This window comes from Bos taurus, chromosome 2 (assembly GCF_002263795.3).
Source record: "Bos taurus isolate L1 Dominette 01449 registration number 42190680 breed Hereford chromosome 2, ARS-UCD2.0, whole genome shotgun sequence".
NCBI lineage: Eukaryota > Metazoa > Chordata > Mammalia > Artiodactyla > Bovidae > Bos > Bos taurus.
The window spans coordinates 12,269,177-12,297,125 of NC_037329.1; positions in this window are offsets into that span (position 1 = coordinate 12,269,177).

Consider the following 27,949-nt stretch of genomic DNA (forward strand, 5'->3'; position numbering starts at 1 on the left):
TGAACAATATGAATTAAGAAACCAAAAAAAGGAGGGAATGAGTAATGAGAAACTCGCACCACCGATCCAGATATCTAGCATAGGGAGCAGTAGCAAGAAATATTTTTGAAAATGGGTCAGTGTTTCTTGAAGCAAGAGAGCATTATAATCTCTTCAAGGATTCCAGAATTGTGGTTAGAATATGAGTAAAAATGATTATGGACAAATGGGCAAGCTTTCCAGGTAGAATAGTATAGAATGAAAGTTGGGTTTGCTAGTACATTATTTGTTAGGCTCCCCGGTGGCTCAGATGGTAAAGAATCTGCCTGTAATGCAGAAGACCTGGGTTTGATCCAGGGTCAGAAAGATCCCCTGGAGAAGGAAACAGCAACCCACTCCAGTATTCTTGCCTGGACAATTCCATGGACAGGATCCTGACGAGCTACAGTCCATGAGGTTGCAAAGAGCTGAACACGACTGAGTGACTAATATTTTCGCTTCATTTCATGAACTTGTTTATTGAATTCTACTTAGAAGCCAAACTAATTTTTAGATTTTCAAATGCCATTTTTGTAAAATATAAGTAAGTGGAATATATCTAAATTCTGCTTATAATTCTAAGGGAAAATCAGTGGAAGTAGCGTGCCTGTAATGGGGTAAAATACAATTTATCAACCCATGGACTAGAGAAATATCTCCAGGGTGGTAGAAATAAAGGGAACTGGAAGAAAATTCTAAATTGCAAATCATTAGGAAAGTAAGTCATGTGTGGCAAAATAAACTTAAAAGTCAAGACTGTGAGCTTGGCAAAATTGACATTAAACAATAAATCAAGAAGACAGAAGCTCAGAATGTGAGGAACAAATCAGGATTAACAGTCTAAAAGAGGTTCAGGCAAGTCACTTCATGAGTAAGCACAAGAAAAATGTTAGAGGTCCATTTTTAGATATATCAGCAACATGATGTAGGAGTATGCTGGATAGCTCAAAGGAATCATGTGTAACTGGTCAGAATGTATGACAATATGTCAAACTTAATTCACAAAAAATGTAACAAGTTGGAGCCTCAATTTTACACTTCCTCCCTGGAGGTCAGGGTATAACATACCTTAGATTTGACATTTCTAAATAGTTATAGTACTACAAAATTGAATTCCAGGTTTTGAGTTCCAAAAATATTAGGAAAAGCATTTGATAAAATTCAATGTCCACACCCTCTCCAGCATTACTGCCTTATGATCCAGCAACCCCACTGCTGGGCATACACACTGAGGAAACCAGAAGGGAAAGAGACACGTGTACCCCAATGTTCATCGCAGCACTGTTTATAATAGCCAAGACATGGAAGCAACCTAGATGTCCATCAGCAGATGAATGGATAAGAAAGCTATGGTACATATACACAATGGAGTATTACTCAGCCATTAAAAAGAATACATTTGAATCAGTTCTAATGAGGTGGATGAAACTGGAGCCTATTATACAGAGTGAAGTAAGCCAGAAGGAAAAACATAAATACAGTATACTAACGCATATATATGGAATTTAGAAAGATGGTAACAATAACCCGGTGTACGAGACAGCAAAAGAGACACTGATGTATAGAACAGTCTTATGGACTCTGTGGGAGGGGGAGAGGGTGGGAAGATTTGGGAGAATGGCAATGTAACATGTAAAATATCATGTAGGAAACGAGTTGCCAGTCCAGGTTCGATGCACGATGCTGGATGCTTGGGGCTGGTGCACTGGGACGGCCCAGAGGGATGGTATGGGGAGGGAGGAGGGAGGAGGGTTCGGGATGGGGAACACATGTATACCTGTGGTGGATTCATTTTGATATTTGGCAAAACTAATACAATTATGTAAAGTTTAAAAATAAAATAAAATTGGAAGAATTAAAAAAAAAAAAAAAAAGAAGATAACCATGCGCTATTAAAAAAAAAAAAAAAAATTCAATGTCCATTTATGAAAAAAATGTCAACAAAGTGGGTATAGAGGGATGTACTTCAACATAGTAAAAACCATATTTAACAAACCCACAGATAGCATACTTAACAATGAAAAACTAGAAGCTTTTCCTTTAAGATCAAGACTAAGACAAGGATGCCCAATCTAATAACTTTTGTTCAACCTGGTTTTGGAAATCCTAACCACAGCAATTAGGCAAGAAAAATAAATTAATAAAAATATACAAAGGATGGAAAAAAGAAGGAAAATTGTCACTATCTGCAGAAGACCTGATACTGTATATAGAAAATCCTAAAGACTCCACCAAAAAACTGTTAGAACTAATAAGACAAATTCAGTAAAATCTCAGGATTCAAAATTAATACATGGATGTCAGTGGTGTTTGTATATACTACTAATTAACTTTCACAGAGAGAAAAGAAGAAAGTAATCCCATTTATAATTGTGTCAAAAAAGAATAAAATACTTAAGAATAAATTTAGCCAAGGAGATGAAAGATCTCTGCCCTGAAAACTAAGAAACTGAAGACACCACCAGTAAATAGAAAGATATCCAGTGTTCATGGATTTGAAGAATTAATATTTTAAACTCATTACTACCAAAGCAATCTACAAGTTTAATACAATTCCTACCAAAACTCCAATGGCATATTTCATAGAATTAGAACAAATCACTCTAAAATCTGTATGCCAGCCGCAAGAGATCCCAAACAGCCAAAACATCTTGAGAAAGACTAAGCTGGAGGTATCATGCCCTGATTTCAAACTATACTATAATGATATAGTACACTACTAGCACAGACAGATGAGTGAAACAGAACTGAGAACCTAGAAATAAACCTATACATATAAGGACAATTAATGTATGACAAATGTATACGATGAAGAAAGGGTTGTCTCTCTCTTTGAGGAAGAGTATTGGGAAAACTGGACAGCCACATGCAAAGAAAAAAAATAGACCCTGTCTTATACTATACAGTAGAATTAACTAAAAACGGCTTAAGCCTTGAATGTAAGACCTGAAACTATACAATTGCTAGGAAAAAAAAAAAATAGCCCATAACCTCACTGACAGCAGTCTTAGCAATGTTTTTGTGGATCGGACTCCAAAGCAATGAAAACAAAAACAAAAGTAAACAAACGGGACTACAACAAACTAAAAAGCTTCTGCACAGCACAGGAAACCATCCTCAGAGATAAAAGGAAACCTTCTGGATTGAAGAAAATATGTGTCCAAAATATATGAACAACTTGTGCAACCCAGCAAAAAAACAACACAGTTGAAAAATTGGAAAAAAATAGGCAGAGGATCTGAATAAACATTTTTCCAAAGAAGACAATGACATGGCCAACAAATACATAAAAAGATGGTCAACATCACTATCTCAGAAATGCAAATAAAAAACACAATAAGATATCACACCTGTTAGAAGGGCTAGCATCAATAAGATAAGAAATAGCAAATGTTAGAGAGAATGGGAAAAAGGAACTTTGCACACTGTTGGTGAGAATGTAAATTGGTGTAGCCACTATGGAAAAGAGTATGAAGATTTCTTAAAAACTTAATAAAAAAAAAAAAAAAACCCTACAAATGATTCAGCTCTTCTACTTTGGATATTTATCCAAAGACTATAAAAACACTAATTTTTAAAGATACATGCACCCCTATGCTCACTGAAGCATTATTTACAATAGCTGAGATTTGGAAGCAACCTAAGTGCCCATCAGTGGGTGAATAGATAAAGAAGATGTGGCATAAATACAGAATGGAATATTAGTCATAAAAAAGAATGAAATTCTACCATTTGTAATAACAAGGGTGACCCTGAAGGTTTTACACTAAGGGAAATAAGTCAGATGGAGAAAGACAAGTACCATATGATTTCACTTATATGCAGAATATAATAAAATAAAACAGAGAAACAAACAAAACAAATAAAAACAAATGCATAGATATACAGATCAGATTAGTGGTTACCAGAGGAAAAGGAGTTGTTGAGTATGCAAAATAGGTGAGGAGGTCAACTGCATGGTGATGGATGGTAACAAGATTTGGTGGTGATCACTTGTAGTATACACAGATGTTGAATTATAATGTTATATACCTGAAAGATAATTTTAAGTCATTATATATTATATATGCATGAAATTAATGTGTTCTTATTTTAAGTGAATAATTCTGTACAGATATGTGCATTTTTTCTTATAATACAAATTTCAATATGAATATAATTTTCATTTTAAAGATGAGGAAGTTTGTTATTAGAAAAATGTTAAACACGTGGCAATTTCAAAGAGCTAATGAGTAATATACACAGTATTTTATTCTAGGACTATTCGACTGAGTGCCTAACTTGTATTTAGTATTATAATTTTACATTAAAATTTATTATTATTATTTTTTAATTTTATTTTATTTTTAAACTTTACAATATTGTATTAGTTTTGCCAAATATCGAAATGAATCCGCCACAGGTATACATGTGTCCCCTATCCTGAACCCTCCTCCCTCCTCTCTCCCCATACCATCCCTCTGGGTCGTCCCAGTGCACCAGCCCCAAGCATCCAGTATCGTGCATCGAACCTGGACTGGCGACTTGTTTCATACATGATATTATACATGTTTCAATGCCATTCTCCCAAATCTTTCCACCCTCTCCCTCTCCCACAGAGTCCATAAGACTGATCTATACATCAGTGTCTCTTTTGCTGTCTCGTACACAGGGTTATTGTTACCATCTTTCTAAATTCCATATATATGCGTTAGTACACTGTATTGGTGTTTTTCTTTCTGGCTTACTTCACTCTGTATAATAGGCCCCAGTTTCATTCACCTCATTAGAACTGATTCAAATGTATTCTTTTTAATGGCTGAGTAATACTCCATTGTGTATATGTACCAAAGCTTTCTTATCCATTCATCTGCTGATGGACATCTAGGTTGCTTCCATGTCCTGGCTATTATAAACAGTGCTGCGATGAACACTGGGATACACATGTCTCTTTCAATCTGGTTTCCTCAGTGTGTATGCCCAGCAGTGGGATTGCTGGGTCATAAGGCAGTTCGATTTCCAGTTTTTTAAGGAATCTCCACACTGTTCTCCATAGTGGCTGTACTAGTTTGCATTCCCACCAACAGTGTAAGAGGGTTCCCTTTTCTCCACACCCTCTCCAGCATTTATTGCTTGTAGACTTTTGGATCTTAAAAGCTTCTGCACAACAAAGGAAACTATTAGCAAGGTGAAAAGGCAGCCTTCAGAATGGGAGAAAATAATAGCAAATGAAGCAACTGACAAACAACTAATCTCAAATATATACAAGCAACTCCTACAGCTCAACTCCAGAAAAATAAATGACCCAATCAAAAAATGGGCCAAAGAACTAAATAGACATTTCTCCAAAAAAGACATACAGATGGCTAACAAACACATGAAAAGATGCTCAACATCACTCATTATTAGAGAAATGCAAATCAAAACCACTATGAGGTACCATTTCACGCCAGTCAGAATGGCTGCGATCCAAAAGTCTACAAGTAAAATTTATTATATTTTTATCTATAATTCTTTGAGGGAAAGAGAAATCAAAGAAAATAATAAGCATAGTAAGAAGTAAACTTTTGTTTCAGCCAATGAAATATTAGTTCTCATTAAAAAAATGACAGAGTTAATGTCACATTAAATTATCTGTATACTGGAAATAGCATAAAAATCATCATTTAAACTTACATCATGTATTATTTTTAGTTTTTTTCAAAAAGATTGGCCGAGCCAAGTTTCTATTACTGCTATAAAACGGAAGTAAAAGATGTATTCAGTAAATATGAAACCATACCAAGAAAACCACAAACATACATTTTGGGGTTCAGAGAGATACAATATAAATATTAAATACATTTTGAATAAGTAAAATTAAAGAAGATGCTTTTATATTCAAAATGTTATTCTCTCTTCTGAAATATACAAAAACTTGAAAATGAGGAATTAGACAAGTAAATAAAACCTGAATCTATTGTTAGATTCTTGTTTTAAGAAGATATACAGAAAGAACTTTAGAATAAACTTATGTATCTCAAAGGATTACAAAGAGCAAATTTATGCACAGGAAGGGATCAGATAGATCTAGCCTGTGTTAAAGATCACTTTTTGTGTTATGATGAATAAACTATTTGGGTAATTAAGGTTGAAGGATGTGTAAATTAGATTTTCACCATTTTTTTTTACAATGTAATAGCAATGTAATGGGGAAGAAGTATACACACAAAAACAATAAATGTATTACACATACGGATCTCACAATATCTTAGAACTTTTTTTCCTCCAGTTCTAAGATCTCTGGTAGTTTAAATTACTTCAGCATTATTTTAACTATTATTTGTTGGTTCAGTTCCGTTCAGTTGTTCAGTCGTGTCCGACTCTTTGCAACCCCATGAACCACAGGACACCAGGCCACCCTGTCCATCACCAACTCCCAGAATCCACCCAAATTCATATCCATCCAGTCAGTGATGCCATCCAACCATCTCATCCTCTGTCATCCCCTTCTCCTCTTGGCCCCAATCCCTCCCAACATCAGGGTCTTTTCAAATGAGTCAGCTCTTCACATGAGGTGGCCAAAGTATTGGAGTTTCAGCTTCAGCATCAGTCCTTTCAAGTGATTCCATTGGCTGGGAAAATAGATGGTTTCCACATATTTGTATAATAGTGTCTCATCCTGAAAAAAACAAAATGACTAGTTATACTCACAACAGTGAGGTAAACATTCCAGAATTATCTTTAAATGGACAGGACGGATTTCCCAGGACTGATTTCCTCTAGGATGGACTGGTTGGATCTCCTTGCAGTCCAAAGGACTCTCAAGAGTCTTCTCCAACACCACAGTTCAAAAGCATCAGTTCTTCAGTGCTCAGCTTTCTTTATAGTCCAACTCTCACATCCATACATGACCACAGGAAAAACCATAGCCTTGACTAGACGGACCTTTGTTGGCAAAGTAATGTCTCTGCTTTTTAATATGCTGTCTAGGTTGGTCATAACTTTCTTTCCAAGGAGTAAACGTCTTTTAATTTCATGGCTGCAGTCACCACCTGCAGTGATTTTGCAGCCCAGAAAAATAAAGTCAGCCACTGTTTCCCCACCTATTTGCCATGAAGTAATGGGACCAGATGCCATGATCTTAGTTTTCTGAATGTTGAGCTTTAAGCCAACTGTTTAACTCTCCTCTTTCACTTTCATCAAGAGGCTCTTTAGTTCTTCTTCATTTTTTGCCATAAGGGTGGTGTCATCTGCATATCTGAGATATCTGCATATTTGTTGACTACTTACTACTATATACTTTTCATATCTATCTTATTTAAAGTAGCCAAAATCTTATGAGGTCCTACTATTACTTTTTTGTTTTATACCACTCTTTATTTTTAATTTTGGAAAGCATTTTATATTTTTAGAAAGAATGTCTTAACATTTCTAAAGAAACTAATTCTAGTTAAAAAAATAAAAAATTATAGTAGATACAGGAATGGAAAGTAATTCTCAACGGTTCTTAGAAAAGAAACCAGTAGGGAAGTGATTCCATTGGCTTGGGAAATAGACGGTTTCCACATATTTGTATAATGTCTCATCCTGTAAAACAACATGACTAGTTATACTCACAACAGTGAAGTAAACATTCCAGAATTATCTTTAAACCACTTAAACATCTGCTAACAGAATTCTAGTAGTTTACATTGTATAGCTTTTCCAGTAAATGAATGGATGTCTTTATTCATTGTTTGCTAAAATTACATTGGACCCTTTCCTTTGAAAAATATTTATTCATATTAGTTTTTTTTTGTACTATCTTATAGGGATTTCTGTCCATATAATTCTGAAATAACTAATGTATTTGCATCTACCGTATAGAATTTTTTTTTCTAACTTTCAAGTAAGGTGTAAATGAACATATTCTGTGAGTCAATATACCATGTAAATCCATCTATTAGGTTAAAAAAGCAGTGTTAATTCTTTAATTGAAAGCCTGTCTCTCATTTCCATCTCATTAAGCTAATTTACATTCTGCTTTTCCTTCAATAATGATAATTATCTAAATCTTTGATTTTGAAACTAAATGCAGGATGTCAGAGTTAGAAAAACAAAACAGCGGTTTTGGTAGTTCTGGGTTTGATGGTGAGCCATGATCATAATTTCCAATACTTCCCCCCAAATCTAGGCATTGGTGCTGCTGCTAAGTTGCTTCAGTCGTGTCCGACTCTGTGTGACCCCATAGACAGCACCCACCAGGCTCCGCCATCCCTGGGATTCTCCAGGCCAGAACACTGGAGTGGGTTGTCATTTCCTTCTCCAATGCATGAAAGTGAAAAATGAAAGCGAAGTCGCTCAGTCATGTCCGACCCTCAGCAACCCCATGGACTGCAGCCTTCCAGGCTCCCCCATCCATGGGATTTTCCAGGCAAGAGTACTGCATGTAAAGGTGGTGCCTTTATTCAGTACCAATATCTCAGACATGTTAAATCTCACTAACATAGTCAGAGAAAATGTTAGCCCCAAATCTACCACTGAAGGTGCTATGAGCACTGCCCCACGTGAAGTTACTTCAGGAAACATCCAAGTACAAGATGCCAAATCTTCATTCCAGCCCATCTGAAAACGATGCTAAAAGTACATTATGAATTCTGTCATAATTTTGCTGAAGAACTGAACTTGGCACGTCTGTCATGTATCAATATAAATGAATTGGTCAAAAAAGTCAGTTAGCCTTATGTGAAATCACCCTAAGTCTACCCAACAGCCCTCTAACTTCTGCTTCATTCATTCACTCCTCTGTGTCAGACACCATTCCAGGCACTTGGAATTTTTTACGAATGAAACAGAAAAATCACTCCATATTTGTAAAGCATTTGGGAGATATCCATGCTTGCCTCTTCCACTATTTTCTAGTTTATTCTGCCTACTTTAAGCCTCAGAGCATGGTATTATCTTACTTTCCTAAATGTAAAAAAAATAAATATTATTTCTCCACTCTGTATATGTGTATATTTCATAGACAGGAAAATATTATACAAATTCCATTGAATATATTATCATTTGTATGTTTATCTTTTTCTTTAATTGGTTATTATTCTTGTTCTCTAAATCTAATATTGTGTTTTAAGTAATTGTAACTCCAGTACTCTTGCCTGGAAAATCCCATGGACGGAGGAGCCTGATAGGCTGCAGTCCATGGGGTCACGAAGAGTCGGACACAACTGAGCGACTTCACTTTCACTTTTCACTTCCATGCATGGAGAAGGAAATGGCAACCCACTCCAGTGTTCTTGCCTGGAGAATCCCAGGGACGGGGGAGCCTGGTGGGCTGCCGTCTATGGGGTCACACAGAGTCGGACACACTGAAGCCGCTTAGCAGCAGCAGCAGCAGCAGCAGCAACCACCTTATAAATTCTGTTTCTCTCAAGAAAATATAATAACTGATTCCAAATGTGAGTACTATTACAAATAATTACAGATATACAAGGTATGTTTTTATTTAAATGGCCCTTTGTTTGCCAAATAGGCCTATTATACATCTTAAAGGACACATTTATCACATTTAGTGCTTCTATGGTGGCTCAGTTGGTAAAGAATCTGAAGTGCAGGAGACCCAGCTTCGATCCCTGGATGTGGAAGGTCCCCTGGAGAAAGGAATAGCTACCTACTCCAGAATTCTTGCCTGGAGAATTCCATGGACAGAGGAGCCTGGTAGGCTACTGTCTATGAGGTCACAAAGAGTTGGACATGGCTGAGTGACTAACACTTTTGCTTTCACTTTCTTTATCAAACTTGTCCATGTAGTATGAATTCAAATTACGTCTAAAACTGTCAGATTTCTTTACTATTTAAGAGGATATGATATCGTATAGTATTTAGTAAATTTTGAAAAATGATACGTTTTTATTAATTTTGAAAGGTCATTAAAATTCTCATTATAAAGTTAATTCTTATTTTATCTTATTTGTGACATATAACAAAAGAAAAGAAGAATAATGCTAGCTAATTTTCTGGACAAAAGTGAACAGAAATTAAATATAACCACTTTCCTGCTCTTTTTATTCTCACTTCAAGGATGTTAGCTCATTCTATTAAGCAAAATTATTTAAACATTTCAGTTGAAAATAATATCACAGCTTATTTCTTACCAACATATTTTGTTTAGATATTTAGAGGCTCTGATACAAGAGGACAAAATGAAAATAAGACTGGTATAATCAGAAAGAATATTAAGGATGAAAATAGAAGCAATATAAAGTTTGAATTAGAGTTCCAACTAAACCAATGAGTGTTTGGAATCTATTATATAATAGATAAAATATGTGTAACTCATAAGCTATTTTTGACAAAGATGAATGTTTACACAAAATCTAAAATTCTTTACATTTCTATCAACATTGTGACAGTATTGGCCAAAATTCTGCCTTCTAAGCTATGTCAAAATTCTCTATACCACTGTACTTTAATAAAGTAATTTTTAAAAATTCTCTATACCCACTGTACCTTAATCCTGACAAACCCATTGACATCTAATTTTTTTTTTTAAGTGAGAGGAAATTTAAACCTAGAGAGATTCTGACCAGTGTTAGTTGTACTATTTTTCCTAAAATTGAGCTTCTTGTACTATGCTTACATTTGGGGGTTTACTAAACCCAGTATGTTTACCATATGGAGCAAAAGTATTAGATTCTACAAATAATATAATAATACTTCTGAAAATAGACATTAATGTAAAGAGCAGGGCAAACAAATTTAGAATAAACTAATTATATATCTTGGTTTTGTTTTTTTATTTCATGTTTCATAGGATACATTCTAGATCTATTCCAAAAAATAACAATGAAATAAATTTCAATTAAATATAAACATTAATGAAGAAAATAGATAAGAATTATTTGTAAAATGTCACTCTCCTATTCTCCCACAGCTCACTTTATATAACTAATAAAAGATTCATTATTTTTATTATAATTATGTTTACAGTATTCCTCTCTAGATTCCTTTCTAAGCCTCTAGAAGACAAGTACTATATTTTATTAAATTCTGTGTCACAGGTTTCTGGTACAGTGACATTATACAATTAGGCACTAAAAAACATTGTTGAATAAATGGAGGACATTACTTTAAAAAAAACATAGGGGTGAATCTCTTTCATAAGTATATGTGTAATCTGCAACATAAGTTCTTAAAATATGGCAAAAATAACTTTTCTAGATAAACTTATGCTGCTTAGAGTGAAATAGCACTCTTTTAGGGTTATTTTGCATTCTGGAAATAAGTTATTGTATTTGTACTAAATTTTAACTTCCATCTTTTAAAGTTGCTAGCTGAAAAGTCCAAATATCAGTCATATATTTAAAACAGATAAATGAATTCCTGGAGATCCACCAAGACCCTTGAGAATCCTTGCTAAATGCATGGCAAACTTACTTCTAGGAGGGAAAAAAAAAAAAAAAGTTAGCTCTGGTGCTTTCCTTGTGAATACCCAAGAAACAGGCTCAACAGATGGATGATCAAAGGAGCTGGCCCTGCTGCTATTGTTATGGCTAACATAACTAGAATTGATTTATAATCTAGAGTTTATTTATAGTAACTGATTGATTCAACAAGTGTTTCCTACATGCTGTTTCCTGAGCTGGAGCCCAGGAGATCAAATTTAGTAACTTGCAGTTTATGTTCTAAATGAGCTGTCAATTTGGAACAAGAAGGATAGCTCAGTCATTGTTTGTATCATGAAAACACATCATTACAGGAGGGTAAGAATGCCATTGGGGTTTTCGTATTTCAAAATTGTCAACCTACTTTTGAAAATCAGTAATTTATTCTATACATCTATTTCTTCTCCAGTGATAGCTGCTTAGGGGATGATTTTTGATCATTTTTTAAAAAGTGTTTCCCATAATCCATCATACAAAGTAACACCCAGGAAGAGTCAGAGATTTTTCTTATTTCTCTAAAAGTAAATTTTAAATCCATTTGTAGTTTCTCAGTGGGGCCATTTTATTGGTAATGTGTGCCCTCATTTCCCTCTAAAAACTCAGCCTGAGACAAGGGCCAGATTCAGCTATGCTATTTTGGGAAGTGATTTTGAGAAACAGTAGTGACTGAGTGGGAAGACTGAGACAGGAAAGAAGAAAAAGCCTACTCAAAGGTAAGTTTCAAATGACCACTGTGTGAAGAGGACTAGCCTCATTCCCACTAGGGAAACTCTGAGGATCTTTATACAAATAATCTCAGAATACAGCTGGTTTCCTAGAGTAAGAAGTAAACTGTGAGGTTATTAACTTTTCCTCATGGCTTGGAGAGCTCTGGTGAAGTTGATATATCTTCTGCTACTACCAGCAACTAGCCTGTGTAGCTGAACCACTAAAATCTAAGAAAAAAAAGAAGATGAATCCAGAGGCTGATTTTGACAACTGTCTGGTTTCTAATTCTCCATAAAGATCTGACATTTGCATAATTTGATAGTTTGAATCAAATTTGATATGTTCCTGAGACTCTAGCTCTGTAGACTAAAATCAATGTGGTGATGGCAAACAGGCTAAATAAATAAGCAACAAGAACAGCCCTTTGTAAAAAAAAAAAAACAAAAACAGCCCTTTGTATGTACCTGTGTAATAAAACAGCTATTGTCAAGATGTGATTATATTCATGATATTTTATGTAATAAAATATAAACTCTCTTTAAAAAGAAAAGTAAACTGTGAGAACATGACTTAGGGCATAATTGGCCATCAAATTTTTCACTTTATGTTCGAGAATACTTCCAAACATAGGTGGCTCTGCTTACATATGCTGCTGTACAAGCAGAATGTTGGCTCTGGTGACAGATTCATTTCCATAAAATATAATATGATTTTCTAATAACAGAATGTCCAAATCCTGGGTTCATAAATATTGCGTTTTATCATTTCTTCCAGCTGATGTATTCCTGTTCCCCAATGAGTTGTAAATAAAAAGGCAGGAAAAGTATGTATATATTTTCATTATTCAATAGTTTTGTTCATACATACTCATGTGCCAAATGCACAGCCCTGAAGTAATGAAGGTAAGAGAAGCTGTGCAGTTCTGTCTTGAGTACTTTTGTGGACTGTGCTAAGCTTACACAGACAGAGCTGCTATAACACCTCTGTAAGCCCAACAGTATTCAGGGCCTTGTGAGGGGCCTGGAGTGTGCAGGGAGGATGGCAGTGATGTTATGGAATCAGTTACCTGAAAAGACCTTTTTCCCAGTTTTGCTTGAGCTGTTAGAATTTCAATTTCACCTTTATAATAATAAGTATTCTTTAGAATTTATATAAAAAAATGCTTATCTCCAGTTCTATGTGATAAGATGGAATAGACAACTATTCCCTTCTCAAAATATCTTCTTGGTGGTGTCTGTGAAATGATAGATTTACTACTAAGCACTTAGGGAGATTTAAGAAAAAATTTACCACAATGATCATCAATTCTAATGTTGTGACTGTATCAATTCTGGCAGGCACCAAATACTCAAACTGAGAATTTTACTCATATTCAGCTTTGTTCAATATGTCTCTTATCTTGGAAATATCCACTTTAGTGACATAAGCCTTGCTAGTACTCAGGCACTAATTTATAGAAATTATCCGAGAAAAGAATGATATTGAGCATGAATATTTTTTAAGCCCCAAATAATGTTTGTTCCTGGAAGGTTAAGGTAGAAATCTCCCTTTTTATGTCCCATTATCTGGTTGCCTTCCACTTCAGTTAACTAAAAATTTGGGGAAATTTTTACATTACATTTTTCACCTCTACAACAATAATAGACTATTCTTAATATCCTCTGAAAACTATCTTTTACCGTCTAGAATCCAATGGCCACTAGAGGGCTACCTATTAGACATACTCAGTTGCTTGTTGAAGCCATGACCCTACCAGAAATGCTACAATAACTTAAAGATGCATTATGTTGAAAGGAGATGAAGAGAAATGTGAACATTGATCTTCATTTTGATCTTTCACAGTCACCACAATTTTTCCTCTGACAGTGTATTATATAAACAAGAATGTCACTTGTAAACTATCAAAGATATATTTTCTGCTTGAGATAACCAGTGACTGTCCTCTAGATTCAATTTTCCAAGATGCCACTATAGGTTGTGAATAGCTGGTGTATATAAATGAGTTCTAAATAAATAGATTATTAATCTGCTAAAACATCAAGAGTCTCTCTATACAATTCATGCTATAGGGGAACCAAAAACAAATTATGTTACTCTATTTTGATATAGTCAACAATCTGATGAAATATTGTAAAACTAGAAACAACAAAGTAATACAATTTGGTGCTGATTATAACTGCAATGAGGGTTACAAAAATGCAACAGAACAGTGACTGCAAGAGGTAGTACATAAGGAATTTAGATATTAATCTGAAACATAGAAAATAAAGTTCCCATTAAAGTAAGAAAATACTTAGTCTTAAGAATGTAAATAATCTGTGAAAATGAAGAATGTATATATCCAGAAACAGTGTTGTTTTGCTGAGTAATCTTTCCAATTAGGGCAGTTTTGGTACAGTATAGAATAAAAGTGAATAAATACCAATAATAAATACCAAAATTGAATAAATACCAAATAATAAATAAATAACATTTTCAGACTCAGACAAGAAAACTCATACATCTTCATACAGAAAGTGATAAGTTAAAGCTTGTTTAGAAAAAAAAAGTATCTTACTAGTGGTTTCAGATAAATTGGTCTAAGAAAATTCTATCAGAGAGCTTGTAGAAAAACCACTGGATGCAGTTATAAAAATGAGAACTAAGAGGGCAAAGAGAAAATAGACAAATAAGGTACAATTCCAAGGATGCTCAAAGGAAAAACATTATTTCAATTTTCTCTAAGATTATTACCTGAAAATAATGAAAGGAAAGAAATAAAATGATGCCAAGGTCTCTAATTTTTAATAATCAAGAAAGAAGAAGTGTGCAAAATTAACTATGTAGGGATAACTAGAGAATAAAATCAGTTGGGCAGGAAATACATTAGTTTAACTTTGGAATATGATCATCTTGGGCTGAGAGCAAGACATGTAATCAGAAATGCGCTCAAGCCTGTTGAAACAAACAGAATATAGTAAATACCACAGAAGAGCAAGGGTTGTAACTTCGCTGCTCATCAGCATTGTTGGGTGAGTAATTGTTTCCTAGTATTTAGTATAAAGCGATAATTTGCTAAGGATAAAATATTTCAAAACAGTCCCAGACAAATACAGAAGAATGGTAAGAAATAGGAAAAAGAGAAGAATTTGTAAAAAATAGAGGGAGATTTTAGAAAGGCAATCAGCCTTAATGTAACATATTGTACTTCCTTTTTTTTATTATTATTTTATTATTTTTTATTTTATTTTATTTTTAAACTTTACAATATTGTATTAGTTTTGCCAAATATCAAAATGAATCCACCACAGGTATACCTGTGTTCCCCATCCTGAACCCTCCTCCCTCCTCCCTCCCCGTACCCTCCCTCTGGGTCGTCCCAGTGCACCAGCCCCAAGAATCCAGTATCGTGCATCGAACCTGGACTGGCGACTCGTTTCATACATGATATTATACATGTTTCAAAGCTATTCTCCCAAATCTCCCCACCCTCTCCCTCTCCCACAGAGTCCATAAGACTGATCTATACATCAGTGTCTCTTTTGCTGTCTCGTACACAGGGTTATTGTTACCATCTTTCTAAATTCCATATATATGCGTTAGTATACTGTATTGGTGTTTTTCTTTCTGGCTTACTTCACTCTGTATAATAGGTTCCAGTTTCATCCATCTCATTCCTTTGACATCTTGCTTGAAACAGTTTAAAAGTCACAGCTCTTTGCCACTTGAACTTTTATCATAAGAGCATTTGAAAAAGGTGAAAGTGGACTTGCTATTGATTTTAAACAACTAGCAAACCCAAAATCAGAATTTCCAGTCAGTTTTTAAACATCTGTACCCTTATAAAATGAAACACAAACCAAGTTATGCCACTCCCCAGCTCCCACCTTAAATTAGATACCAGTTTATTGTATCAAGCAATTTATGAAAATGTGGTACTTACTTGAAACTGCTTTGTAGAATATATGGGGTAATTATTGACTTTAATTCTGAATCACATTGTATAATGTATATTTTGTAAACCCCACCTGCACCAATAATTAAACAAAGAATCAAATTAAAAAAAACCAATATGGAATTGCTATGAGTAGGAGTATCTGGACTCTGGACTATGAGCAACTGAGAAAGTCTTAAATCCATGGCAAACAACCAGATAGGGTCTTAAAGACTAGCAAGCAGGGCTGAGTTCTTTACATTCACATTTCCTGGATTTGGCTCACCAGAGTTTTAATCTCAGACAACCAGCTTGCTGCATCTTTGCTTAATACCTTCTGGGTGGAAACTAATTTTACTGTTGATTAGGTAGGAACATATTTGAGTGTGTAGTACTATTTAAAGGGACAGAATCCAACTATTAGTTTTTGTTCTTTACTGATCATTTAGTAGATATATAATTACATGTATATAGATATGTAATTATATATTTATAATTATATATTATACAAATATATGTATATGATACATATAATGGGCCTTTCAAATAAAATCATGAATATCTATTTAATTTGATGAGGCTAAAAGAAATAAGATCCCTGAAATTTTATTTTTGGAATGACACAGCATTAAAGTTTAACACCCACCCCCCCCAACACACACACATTTATGTTTCTGTATAGAGTCAAACCACATAAGTTTTCTCAAGATTTGATGTTTTTTCTTTCCTACACTTTACTTTCCTTTTCTCCTTCTAACCTAAATTGCTCTGACAAGTATGTTCCAGTTATGTGCCAAGTGTTCACAATGTGCTGGGTATCTATACAATGTACCTTCTCAACATAAGCTGGTTTTGGTTTGTTTCTTGTTGTTCAGTTTGTCTTGTTTACTACTTACTAAAGGCAAAATTCTGAATGTTTATAAAAGAACTGAAAAAGAAGGAAATGTCACACCATGTACAGTTGCCAGATGAAAGTGAAGTGATACCACTAAATTCATTTTTATATCATCACATCTCTATGATTGAAAGAAAAAAGAAAGCAATAAGTAAAGAAAAGAAACTGCCAGCTGACAATGAAGCAAAAGTTTATATTTGTCAAATCCCTCTTATTATGCTCTCCCTAATTTTGCCACTAACCTATAACCTCAAATATATATATATATATATATATATATATATATATATAAAACTTTTATAATAAAAACTGGCTTTAAATGATTTTATAATTCAACATGCAAATAAAACTTCTGGTAATACACAATATGCTAACCATATATTTTAAAATTTATTTTAACTTAAATTTGAAAATTTATACTCTTCTTTAAAAGAGACAAAAAATGTGCCATTTGCAGAGATATGGATGGACCTAGGGACTGTTATACAGAGTGAAGTAAGTCAGAAGGAGAAAAATAAATATTTTATAATATTGCTTATATGTGGAATTTAGAAAAATAGAACCAATTAACTTATATACAAACCAGAAATAGAGAAACAGATGTAGAGAACAAGCATATGCATACTAATTGAGGAAGAGAGGGTGGGATGAATGGGAAGATTGGGACTGACATTTACACACTACTATGTAAAAAATAGATAACCAATGAGAACCTGCTGTATTAGTACAGAGAACTCAACTCAGTGTTGTGTGGTGACCTAAATAGGAAGGAAATCCAAAAAGAGGAGAAATATGTTTTCATAGAGCTGATGCACTTGGCTATACCACAGAAACTAACATAACATTTTAAAGCAACTATATGCCAATAAAATTAATAAGAAATAAAACCTAGTTCTTATAATCAAAGTTCAGTAAATGTAGGCTGAAAACTGAGTAAATAAAAGCTTTGGAAGTTTTACTTTGTTAATTGCCTATATATTCTTTATTCACATTAAGCTTTTTCTAGAACTACATTGTAAATATCTAAACTGAGATCATCAGTGCTGAAGCAGTGAGCCTTTGAAATTCTCCAGGCAAGAATACTGTAGTGGGTTGCCATTCCCTTCTCCAGGGGATCTTAACCCAGGGATGGAACCCATGTCTCTCACATTGCAGGCAGATTCCTTGCCATTTGAGCTACCCGGGAAGCCCTTACATTCTTAGGGAAACACTAAATTACTCAACTAATTTAAATTAACTTATTAAATAAAGCTCAACTACTTCTCTGTTGTATTTACTCTGATACTAATGTTTCAGAGGTTCTCTAAGGCAGAAACAATATAATGTCTCTCTAGTCCAATCCTTACCAAATAGTAGGGGTGTGCTAGTGAAGATTATAATGACTAATATTTGTATACTATAGTGTTTATTCCAAGGTCCCTTTAAACTTGACAAAAATGCTACTAACATAATCATTGCTCCTTTTGTCTTCAAGCATAGAAGGTTTAATCAGCCTCTTCAGCTCATGTCCCTTTATTATTATTCACAACAATCTTTTCTCTTGTTTGAATTAGTTATCATATTTTCCGCTTTAACCCCATACCCAGCCTTGTTTCTCTTTGCCCTTTCCATAGAAAGATATTCATATTCACAAATCCATTTTGCATGTGTTCTTACAAATTTGGGGATATGTTCTCATGCATATAATTTTAAAAGTACATTGTAGTACATACCTCCTTATGTTTCTTACTTTTATCCCTAATCATACTTTTAGTTTTATCCCAAGCTTTTTATTATGGAAAAAAATACGTAACTATTTTTAAGTATACAGATCTGTGGCATTAGGTACATTCACATTGTGTAGCCATCACCAGTATCCATCTCCAGAAGTTTTCCATCTTCCCACACTGAATTTCTGTTCCTGTTAAATACTATTTCCCCAACCCCACCACCCTCCAGGCCCTGACAACCACTGTTCCACTTTATATCTCTGTGAATTTGACTACTCTTAACTTTTCATAAGTAGAATCATACAATATTTGTCCTTTTATGATTGATATAGTTAATTTAATGTGCTCAATGTTAATCCATGTTATAGCATATGTCAGAACATTATTTTAAAGGCTGAATAATATTCCATTTTATGTATATACCACATTTTGTTTATCCATTCATCTGTCCATGGACACTTGAGTTGCTTACATCTTTTGCCTTTTGTGAATAACGCTTCTGTGAACTTGAGTATAGAGATATCTGTTCAAGTTCCTATATCCACAGCTTTTTGAGTTTATAACCACAAGTGGAATTTCTGAATAATATGGTAATTCTTTGTGTGCCTTTTTTAAGAACGATTATATATTTTTTTCACAGAAGCTGCATCATTTTATATTTCCAAAAGCACTGCACAGGAGTTCTAATTTTCAAAGCATTACTTTTACATAAACTTTATTTTAAAATTTAAGTGCAGTATACCTTTATAACCAACCTAGACAGCATATTAAAAAGCTGTCAACAAAGGTCCATCTAGTCAAAGCTACAGTTTTTCCAGTATTCATGTAAGGATATGAGAGTTGGACCATAAAGAAAGCCGAGAGCCAAAGAATTGAACCTTTTGAACATGGTATTGGAGAAGACTTTTTAGAGTCCTTTGGACTGCAAGGAAATCAAACCAATCAATCCTAAAGGAAATCAGTCCTGAATATTCATTGGAAGGACTGACGCTGAAGCTGAAACTCCACTACTTTTGCCACCTGATGTGAAGAACTGACTCACTGGAAAAGAATCTGATTCTGGGAAAGATTGAAGGCAGTAGGAGAAGGGGACGGCAGAGGACGAGATGGTTGGATGGCATCACCAACTCGATGCATATGAGTTTGAGCAAGTTCTGGGAGTTGGTGATGGACAGGGAAGCCTGGCGTGCTGCAGTCCATGGGATCGCAGAGTCTGACACAACTGAGCGACTGAACTGAACTGATACCTTTATAAAAGTACATACAACATAGGTGGAACATAAGTGGAAAACTTGATGAAATTTGTCAAAATAAACTTACTGTTTTAACCAGCATGAGGATGAAGAAAGAGGGTATTGCAACTCTCCAGAAACCAACTTCAAATTTCCTAATTATGGGCCCTTTCCCAAAGGTTAACATTCCTATAACAACAGCATGTATTCTTGTTTTGGGGATTTTTACAATAAATATTCATCTGTGTATAAACTCTCACTAAAAATTTTGTTTGTGGTATCTACTGGGTTGGGCAAAAGTGAGTAACATGAATAAAACTGGGAGAACTTTTCAGCCAACATAATACTTATTTTCTGAAATACAGTAATCAGTTCAGTTCAGTCCAGTAATGTCCAACTCCTTGCAAACCCCATGAACTGCAGCATGCCAGGCTTCCCTGTCCATCATCAACTCTCAGAGCTTGCTCAAACTCATGTCCATTGAGTAACAGGTATTCATTTTCATTGCAACATATATATACATACATAATATTATATAAGATTATTCATTTATACCATAAATATTTATATGTATATTTACTAAAAAAAATGCACACATACAAAATCTTATGGCTATACTGAATACATTTGCCCAGTCTAACATTTATAGACATTGGGCTATTTTCACTTTGTTATGAACACTCTTTGGAATTCTTTCCTTCTTTAACATTAGCATTAATTAATATATTTATTATTATTTTCAATCATTGAATATGGTATATACCTGAATCTATTTGTTTCAGTAATTTTTTTTGTTTGGTTCATCTTTAGAGCTCTTTATATAATCTGTTAGATTTTCAGATTTTCATGCCTTTTAATACTATTATAAAACATTATCATTCTCAAATATCCACCTATAAAACTATGTGTACCTCCATTTAATTACTTCCAAGTACATAAAAATATTTTATGTGAATATACATTATATTTTGCTATATAAAAACCCAAATTATAATTTTCTTAATATCTCTATCATAAAAATCTTGATAAGGAAGATTAAGCATATCAAGAAAAATGAGTTTTTTAAATTAAGCATTTTCAGGGAATTGATTTTTGGATACAAAGAAAACTGCAAAATGTAACAACTCTTATCTGAAAAGAATGGACATATACACACACACACATATACAGCTGATTCATTTTAATCTACACCTGAAAGTAACACAAACTTGTAAGTCCAATATACTCTAATAAAAATTTAAAAATAGAGATTTAGAAAGTGTAACACTCAGAATATGTTTGCAGTGAAGAGAAATCATACTGTGCAAAATGCAGATAGGCATTATACTTCTTACTTCATATTAAATTGTTCAAATGACATGATAGGACACTAGAAGTAGTATGTTTATATGTGAAATATGACGGAGTTTCAGTTTCCTTTATTTCTTCAATACTATTCCCAGATATTGATAATATACTACAACTTATGCAAAATACTTCAGAAAAATGCATAAAGTAGGTCAAATTGCATTTTAAAATCTATTGAATTTCAAGTGTGTGTTCATTGGAAAAGATTAATAGTATATTTCATTATGTAAGTCTAAAGCTCACATATTGGTTTCAAACTGTTTTGCCTTAAAAAGAGTTAACAGAACACCATAGACAATGGTTGATTTCATATTTAAGTCAACACAAATTCATATCTTTATTATGATAAAATAAAGACTGCTGAAAAACTTTGAAGTGGTTTTGAATAGATCTAGTCTGGTATGAAAGAAAAAAAAACTAAACTTGAATCTATAATTATTTTTACATAATTTGTAAATACTTAGCCCTATTAAATAAGTTTTATTCAAATATATTATTTATATTATCACATTTAATTATTCATGCAAAATTAATAAATGCCTCTCCATACACAAAGATTCAAACAAAAATTTTTGATGAATGCTATTCTGAAGTTTGAGACATTTGTATCCATTCAGAGTAAAAGGCATATTTATCAGCTTAATTGTACCCTGAGTCTGGAAAGCATAACAGATTCAACATGGTACCTGCATCAGCAAGTAGTATAGGCTATCAAAATGGAATTAAAAATAAAATGTTTTTAAAAGGCAATTTTGTAGAATACAAACTTTTCAAAGCAGTATTTTTGTTAAGAAAAATGAGTATACTACCCAAAGCAATCTGTAGATTCAATGCAATCCCTATCAAACTACCAATGGTATTTTTCACAGAACTTGAACAAATAATCCCACAATTTGTATGGAAATACAGAAGACCCCAAATAACCAAAGCAATCTTGAGAAAGAATGGAACTGGAGGAATCAACCTTCCTAACTTCAGACTATACTACAGAGCAACAGTCATCAAGACAGTATGGTCCTGGCACAAAGACAGAACTATTCAGTGGAAAAAAATAGAAAGTCCAGAGATAAATCCACACACCTATGGACACCTTATCTTTGACAAAGGAGGCAAAAATCTACATTGGAGAAAAGACAGTCTCTTTCAACAAGTAGTGCTGGGAAACCAGTCAACTATGTATAAAGGAATGAAACTAGAACACTTTCTAACATCATACACAAAAATAAACTTGAAACAGCTTAAAGATCTAAATGTAAGACCAGAAACTATACAATTCTTAGAGGAAACCCTAGGTAGAACACTCACTGACATAAATCACAGCAAAATCCTCCATGACACACTTCCCACAGTGATGGAAATTAAAAAAAAAAGGGGGGGTGGGATCTAATTAAATTAAAAGCTTTTGTAAAACAAAGGAAACTATAAGCAAGGTGAAAAGACAGCCCTCAGAATGGGAGGAAATAATAGTAAATGAAACAACTGATGAAGAATTAATCTCCAAAACATACAAGCAGCTCATTCAACTCTATACCAGAAAAATGAACAACCCAATCAAAAAGTAGACAATAGACCTAAGCAGACATTTCTCCAAAAAAGACATACATATGACTAATAAACACAGAAAAAGATGCTCAACATCATTATTAGAGAAATGCAAATCAAAACCACAATGAGGTATCATCTCATATCAGTCGGAATGGCCATCATCAAAAAGGCTACAAACAATAAATGCTGGAGATAGTGCGGAGAAAATAGAATGCTCGTACTGTTGGTGGGAAGGTAAACTGGTACAGCAACTATGGAGAACAGGGTGGAGATTCCTTTAAAAACTAGGAATATACCTGCCATACTACCCAGTAATCCCACTGCTGGGCATATACCATGAAGAAATCAGAACTGAAAGAGAGGCATGTACCCCAATGTTCATTGCAGCACTATTTACAATAGCTAGGCTGTTGAAGCAACCTAGATGTCCATTGGCAGGTGAGTGGATAAGGAAATTATGGTACATATACACAATGGAATATTACTCAGGTATAAAAAGGAATGCATTTGACTCGGTTCTAATGAGGTGGCTGAAACTAGAGCCTATTATACAGAGTGAAATAAGTCAGAAAGAGAAAGACAAATACTGTCTATTAATGCATATATATGGAATTTAAAATGGTGGTACTGATGATCTACATGCAGGACAGTAAAGGAGAAACAGATGTAAATAATCATCTTTTGGACTCAGTAGCACAAGGAGAGAGTGGGATGATTTGAGAGAATAGCATTGAAACATACACATTACCATATGCAAAACAGATGATCAGTGTGAGTTGGATGGCATGAAGCAGGGCACCCAAAGCCAGTACTCTGGGACAACATAGAGGGATAGGGTGGGGAGGAAGCTGGGAGGGGGGTTCAGGATGGGGGGGACACATGTATACCTATGGCTGGTTCCTGTTGATGTATGGCAAAACCATCACAATATTGCAAAGTAATTATCCTCAAATTAAAATAAACTAATTTTAAAAAAAGAATTCAGTTTTGTTTCCCCAACATACTATTAATAATATTTAGAACACTTGAAATTTAAATAACACAACACTCAAATAATAAAACCTGACCTTCAACAAAGATCAACATAAAGATAATCTAGATGTTGGATTATCAGGTGGGAATAAATTATTGTCATAATTATTTCTAAGGAAGTAAGGAAAGACATTATCAAAATGGATAAAGATTACTTAAGGAATTTTACCAGAGAAGTAGAAAATCAAAAATAAAATGTCTTCAATAAAATTATTGGATGTGTTAATAGCAGACTATAAATGACAGAGAAAAGAATCAGTCAACTAAAAGTAGATTTATACTAATTTGAAGATGAGATAAGTAATATATATGGGCTTCCCTGGTACCTCAGACAATTAAGAATTCACCTGCAATGCGGGAGACCTGGGTTCAATCCCTGGGTTGGGAAGATCCCCTGGAGGAGGAAATGGCAACCCGTTCCAGGATTCTTTCCTGGAGAATCCCATGGACAGAGAAGCCTGGCATGCTACATTTCATGAAGTTGCAAAGAGTTGGACATGACTGATTTGAAGAAGAGGTAAATAATATAAATATACAATATTAATTTATATAATCTGAAATAACAGATCCAAAATGATATTCAGAGAAATTAAGAACTTCAGAAATGATAAATATCTAGGTGAAGTTTAACGACTGTACTATTTTTCTTATGTATGCATGTATGCTCCGTCACTCAGTCGTGTCTGACTCTTTACAACTCCATGGACTGTAGCCCACCAGGCTCCTCTGTCCATGGACTTTTCCAGGCAAGAATACTGGTGTGGGTAGCCATTTCCTACTTCAGGAGATCTTTCTTACCCAGAGATCCAACTCACATCTTCCACATTGGCAGGTGGATTCTTTACCACTGAGCTGCTGCTGCTGCTGCTAAGTCACTTCAGTCGTGTCCGACTCTGTGCGACCCCATAGACGGCAGTCCACCAGGCTCCCCCATCCCTGGGATTCTCCAGGCAAGAACACTGGAGTGGGTTGCCATTTCCTTCTCCAATGCATGAAAGTGAAAAGTGAAAGTGAAGTCATGTCCGACCCTCAGTGACCCCATGGACTGCAGCCTTCCAGGCTCCTCCATCCATGGATTTTCCAGGCAAGAGTACTGGAGTGGGGTACCATTGCCTTCTCCCTACCACTGAGCAAATTTTTTTGAAATGTACATGACTATTAAGAGCAAAAATGGTATATGATAACCATAATATAAAATAGGTCAGTTAACAATAAGATTCTATATTTTATATGAAATGTGCATGCATGCTCAGTCACTTCAGTCACATCCGACTCTGTGCAACCCTACAGACTGTAGCCCTCCAGGCTCCTCTGTCCCTGGGATTCTCCAAGGCAAGAATACTGGAGAGGGTTGACATGTCCTCCTCCAAAGGATCTTCCCAACCCAGGGATTGAAGCCGTAGCATTTTCTGCATCTTCTGCATCGCAGGTGGATTCTTTACTAATGAGTAACCCAGGAAGCCCTTTTTATATGAAATAGTACAAAGTAATTCTGAGGATGTGCATAAAAATTTTAAAGCAAGCATTTAAAGATAATGCACAGAGATATATCTAAAAAGCAAATAGATGAATTAAAACTGAATGCTACAGAATATTCAGATAATTGATACATGATAGGAAAGGGAAGAGGGGATGAGAAATGAGAAAAAAGTGGTGCATCTATGTAGATTTAAAATCCCTGCCTTATGACCCAGCAATCGCACTACTGGGCATACACACCGAGGAAACCAGAATTGAAAGAGACACGTGTACCCCAATGTTCATCGCAGCACTGTTTATAATAGCCAGGACATGGAAGCAACCTAGATGTCCATCAGCAGACAAATGGATAAGAAACCTGTGGTGCATATACACAATGGAGTATTACTCAGCCATTAAAAAGAATACATTTGAATCAGTTCTAATGAGGTGGATGAAACTGGAGCCTATTATACAGAGTGAAGTAAGCCAGAAAGAAAAACACCAATACAGTGTACTAACGCATATATATGGAATTCAGAAAGATGGTAACAATAACCCTGTATGCGAGACAGCAAAAAAGACACAGATGTATAGAACACTCTTTTGGACTCTGCGGGAGAGATAGAGGGTGGGATGATTTGGGAGAATGGCATTGAAACGTGTATAATATCATATATGAAATGAATCACCAGTCCAGGTTCGATGCATGATACAGGATGTTTGGGGCTGGTGCACTGGGATGACCCAGAGGGATGGTATAGGGAGGGAGGTGGGAGCGGGGTTCAGGATGGGGAGCCTGTGTACACCCATGGTGGATTCATGTTGATGTATGGCAAAACCAATGAAATATTGTAAAGTAATTAGGCTCCAATTAAAATAAATAAATTTATATTAAAAATAAAATCCTTCAATACATTTTTAATGCTTTTACATTAAACACCAGTAGTTTTGGGTTACTGGCGTGCTGCAATTCATGGGGTCGCAAAGAGTTGGACATGACTGAGTGACTGATCTGAACTGAACTGAACTGACATACTACTCATTCCAGCGTTTCTATCTGGAATCATCCTCATTCAGCCTGAAAAAATCATATCTAGTATTCCTTGCGGTTCCTGTTTATTGGCAACTAATTTTCTGAGCTTCTGCATTTCTGAAATCTTTATTTCACCTTCATTGTTGAAGGTGATTTCTGAGTGGGGAATATTATGTTTAGTAGAGCTTTAAAATGATTTTCCCATAGTTTTAAAATGTCATGCAATTTGCTTGTGTCTTCCATAGTCTATTGTAAATTCAGCCATCCATCTTATGTGTGTGCTTCTGAAGCTGCTGCTTTTTTCTTTGTGTTCGGATTTCAGTATTTTGACTATCATTGACTAGGTGTGGTTTTTATTTTATCTATCTTGCTTTGATTTTCGCTGAGTTTCTAAAATATTTTTTTAAATGGAGTGTTCTTCCTTTTTAGAATTTTCACTCATTTTATCATTTTGCTTATAAAGTTCTCCAAAAGTTAAAATGTAGTGTTAGTGATTCATATATGTTTGCAACCATTATGGAAATAAGAAAACTCAAAACATACTGTCAATGCTATTTTGACTTAATATTGGCTAATTATTTGAAACAAGTTAGGAGCACACTTACATTACTCAAGCTAATTACAGTGCAAATGGTGACTTTAAAATTTTTGATTTAACAAAAACATGGCTATAAATCTTATTTTAGCCAGGAATGAAGTATCTATGGCCAATGTTAGAATAATCTAAATGATTACAGATGAGATTTCTATTTATTGGAATTTTGGCCATTGAACACACATAACATGCCCAGCATTTCTTGTGGGCTTATGAAATTCTGAAGGGTTGAGTGAGCTTTACTACTTTTTTGTTTATAGGTTTTCTTAATAATTCCTACTTTATACTTCTCCACATGGCACTAACTCATTACAAGACAATTAGTTTCAATAAATATAATTACTTCACTCACTTCAATCCTATCTTGTTTTCTGTTTTTCACTGTAGTGACAATGTTTAATTTGTCTATTGTGGGAGTAATAAACCTCACTGGTAAGGGCAGAAGCAGGGCACGAGTGAGGCAGAGACAAAATGACAAAGACATTAACACAAAAAGTTGCAGTGTGGTTTTAGTGACTGCTAGCTCAGTTTCTAACAGAGGGGTTCTTGAGGTGTTTCTTTCAAGCCCATGTATTTAAGGAAGAATTATGAAGACCAAGAGGACAGATTCTAACAGATCCTCAGAATTTTTTTTCTTCAAGCCCCAGAGTGTTGGGGGGGGTAGACAGCATAGGACTCTATCAGCCATCAGAATGAAAAATAATGGTCATTCAAAAATAGGAAATCTGCCAGCTGCTAAATTGCTAAAGCAAACAATTAGAGAGAAGATTAGATTGACTACAGTATAAGAACCCTCAAAGAAGAGATTGCTCATACAAAATTAAAGGAGCCCAAGTTCTTGGGGACACATTCAAAGTACACAAAATTAATGAACTGATAAAACTGAATAGATAAATTTGACCAAGTTGTGGCCTTTAGTAATTGCTTAAAGACATAATAAAAATGATGAAAAAGCTAATGACAAAACTGAGACTGGGCTTCAGAAAAAGATTGGCATCAGATAATGAAGGACAAGGCATAGCTAAGTCTTACTGTATTTTTATTGAATGCAACCATTGTGCCCACCCTCTGTGC